The 4,179-nt window shown below is 26.0% G+C and overlaps 1 long non-coding RNA gene across 1 annotated transcript; it reads right to left on the bottom strand.

Annotated features, from left to right (window-relative positions):
- Positions 1 to 1,131: 1,131 nt before the first annotated feature.
- On the bottom strand, positions 1,132 to 2,432 carry LOC112718617 (uncharacterized). Its single transcript, XR_003160953.2, has 2 exons — positions 2,106 to 2,432; positions 1,132 to 1,393 (listed from the first exon to the last, which is right to left on the bottom strand). It is a non-coding gene; the product is annotated as an uncharacterized lncRNA (long non-coding RNA).
- Positions 2,433 to 4,179: the final 1,747 nt, after the last annotated feature.

Here is a 4,179-nt window from a genome sequence, read left to right as displayed (position 1 = left end):
ACTAAATGAGTAAAAAATTTTCCATTATATAAATTCGAATTCATAAACACATGCATATCGAATAAACTGAAAATATTATTAAAACAAAATTGTTGTATAATACCAAATAAACTGAAAATTGTCCATTATATAAATTTGAATTCAGAAACACCTTCGTCTCGAATGAACCAAAAATATTATCAAAACAAAAATGTTGTATAATATCAAATGAACCGAAAATGGAGTTCAGAAACAACTTGATTTAGCGATTGCATTCTATTTCATTCAATTAAAAATTGAATAATCCAAACCTTGTCCACTTGATTCGATTCAGAAGAAAAATACAAATTGCTCTCATTCAACTAATTTGAACTTGAATCATTTATTGATTTGAACGCTATGATTTATTTCTGTCTGATCTATTTTAAATTTCTACTTCTGTTACTGCTTCTTATTTTAGTAATTCGATTCAAATATGAATAAATAGTCAAAATATTACTTAAAGAATAAGAAAAAGAAGAAGCAACATTGAAAAAGAAGGATAAAGAGAAGAAGAAGAAAAAAGAAAAGGAAAAAAAGAAAAAGAAAGACTGAAAAAAAAGCATGATTCAAAAAATTATTATAACGACTTGATTAAATTTAGTTAAGTATTTTGCTTAAATTGAGAGCTTTATTCTTAAAAAAAAAACTACTTCAAGTTTTCACTTATTAATTGCTCATTAAAACAGTTAGACAAACATAGATTTGTGCCAACTAATTAGGTAATTCAAATTAAATTTAGCTCAAGTAAAAACGAAAATTGGCTAAAAATTGCAATTATCAAGTGCAATAAATATTAAGAATAAAGTAATATATTTTTTAGTTATAATAGAATCAAATTTTAATTTGGTCCTAATATTTTAATTCTAAACAATTTTAAATAGGTTAATATTATTTCATAGTTAAATTTAATACAAACAAAATTAGTATATTTAAAAGCAAAATAACATTTAATTTTAGTATATATGTAAAATTGACCCACCAATAATTACTAATATATATAAAAAAAATTTAATGATTCCAGTTATATTTAACACTAAGACAATATTAAATTTTTTCGAAATTTAAAAAAAAAAACACATTTAAAATATTAGGAAGAATTTAACACAAATATTAAAATAAAAATAATACTTTTATCCAAATATTTATTTCCCAATATTTTTTACTACATTTCCTTGCCCTAAGGGGTTACTGTTGTCTTATGCAAAGTACAACAAATTATTGAAATTAGAAAATTAAACACCCTGAATCGAAGAAAAAAAAGTATCCAAACACCCTGAATCATCACTCATCAGCCATGTAAATCAGAGTATTCAAATCTTCTTCAATACATCAGAGGATTTATTTAAATTCTAAGTTTCTAACCCCAATAAACCTGCAGCAAAAAGGAAAATTTATGATCACTCTTAGAAACACAACCATTTAGAGTTACCGAAATATTTTGTAACAAAAAAAAAAATAGTCCAAATTTATTTTATTTAGTATTTATTAATTATTATAATAATTAATAAATATTAACTAAAATTAATTTTGACTTTTTTTTTGTTTTTTTAACATTGTTTTTATTGGCCTCATACTAAAATTAGTATAGCACAGATCCAACTTAAATTATAAAAATACAGAAACCAAATAGAACATTTAGTAAAATGAAAAAAAAATCAAAACTTGATTGAACGATTAAAATTTGAGTAACTAAGTAAAAGTACACAAAAGAATACGAAATAAGCAAAAATAAATTACAAAAATTAAAAGTTAACCCGACACATTTCAATGATCGTTTTCATGAAATAAAACTGACTTGCTATTATCTTGAAAAAAGTTTTCTCTTGAGAAAACAATCTTATTTTCTAATCACTGAGGTATAATTTTATCTCTTTTATATTTTTATCTATTTATTCTTAAAATATTTATTTGTTATTAGACCTGCGCCTAATTACCACAATTTGCATTCCTAAATATTCTTTTAAAAATTAAAACTTCTTGTATGTGTATTTCATACAGTTGAATAATTTAGATATTTTATAATAATTTATAAAAAAATGTTTATAAAACCTCAAAAAGATTTACGACAAGTTAAATGTACTTACCATCGCATTTCCAAGAGCATACCCTCAACACTTTGGGTTTCTTAAAATACCGTTTTTGGCATTTTTTGATACACATTTTCTGATCAGATTCAATATAATTAGATGGATTATTCAAAGGTCCTTCAGGAATAGTATCATGGAATTTAGTAACAGCAGAATGAATAAGCACACCAAACAACAACGTTATTGCAATAGCATATGTTGTTACCTCGTTCCTAACCATTCTCTTCTCTTTTGAATTGCAATAACAAGCTTATAATAAACCTTGTTTAATATATAGGGTGAGAAATTGAGAATCTTCCGTATGATTCTAGAACTAAGATATTAATTCCCTCATTTAATATATATATATATATATATATATATATATATATATATATATATATATATATATATATATATATATATATATATATATATATATATATATATGTCGCCTCTAAACTAAGAGCGGCAATCACCAATATTAAAATTTAAAAGAAAAAAAAATGAACTTCTCGTTATAGCAAAGTGTTGCTTGGGACTAATTTATAAATTTTTAAGTTTGTTGCTTATGAAAATAGTGAAATCCAAAAGAGAGTTTTTGTACAGGAGTAAATTGTGTTTCTTGGTGTTAACTGTTGTCAAAAATTTTAAAATTATTTTTAACGTTTAATTTATATTAATTTTATATTTTAAAAATAATTAATTTTACTATTTTATTCAAATTAATAGTTGTTAACTTGTTATTCTTATTATACTCATTATTATATCATCTTTTTCGATCTTCACTCTGTTCTAATTACTACCACGCTACCGTGCCTCCTCTACGGCAACCACCGGTGCCATCATGATGGTTGTTTTTAAATAAATAACTTTTTTTTTATTCTTATTTAGGTGTTTTTGGACTTTAGACAATACTTGTTTATTCAACTTACCCCTCACATTCACCGTGGGGTCATAATAATCCTTGTCCACCATGATTTTTTTTTTTCTCTTTTGCTTTGAGATAAACATTACTTGTTTTTTTTTTAAATAAAAAACTCAACACAATAAGGTGGAACATCAACGTCTCAACATAAAAGTACTAAATAGATAAAATAAACTAATTTTTAATCATTTTCGACAAAAATCATCAACAACCCAAAAAGATCAAATATCACTCCACTCTTTGTAACTATTTTTAATCGATCTGTTAACTACTCCTGCAACACTTGATTCTTGATTCTTGAAAATTCTTCGTTCCTTTACAACCAAGTATTCCAAATGATAACAATGAAATCAAACTCACCAATATTCTATTAATTTGACTGCACAATTGATCCCCTAAACCACGTAAACTTACAGTCATTTAGCTCTATATCCACCAGTTCGATAATGCTGTTAACACACTAGCGCCTTTTCTTTCTTCCAACTACATAACTTCATTGAAGACACCCATGTAGCAAAGAAAAAACTTGACATATTTTTTATAAAAAAACTCAACTCTTCCCACACAGCAAGCTTCTCTTCCTTTGTATGTGTACCATATACCAAGCAAACAGCACAACATAAAAATTATTATTTGTCAATTCTCATTCTATACACAATCATCTCTCCCCTTTATAACAATTACTCAACCTAAACATCATAACATTCCACATTATTAATAAACCTCCAGAAGCACCTTCCGATCCCCCAAATTCCAAACTCACCGCATCGTTATCCCAAAATTGCACTACATCAAACTTAGAAATCACCTCCTTCTTTGTCTCTATCAATCCTAACATATTCACATGATTTTTATGCTTAAATTTTTTTACCATTTTTCACTTTTCAACACCCCATAAATCCTTCATATTCCATGAACTAAAATTATTTAAAAACTTTATTACACACCTTATTTCAGTTTCTGGGGCGGCACTTTTTCACTTTCTCTTTCTGTTTTGCTTGCCTTCTTTTTTGTGTCCATACTTCATTTTGAGTTTGGAGAATAGTCATAATGTCCTCATCCTCATCATATAAAACAGCTCCTGATTCGACAGCCAGATCCCAAATATCCCTATTTTTCAGCCATATCTTTATCCTAACTTCCTTCATGTTCATCTTGATTAGT

Source organism: Arachis hypogaea, chromosome 2 (genome assembly GCF_003086295.3).
Source record: "Arachis hypogaea cultivar Tifrunner chromosome 2, arahy.Tifrunner.gnm2.J5K5, whole genome shotgun sequence".
NCBI classification, from domain to species: domain Eukaryota; kingdom Viridiplantae; phylum Streptophyta; class Magnoliopsida; order Fabales; family Fabaceae; genus Arachis; species Arachis hypogaea.
This window is presented reverse-complemented; position numbering and strand designations above follow the sequence as displayed.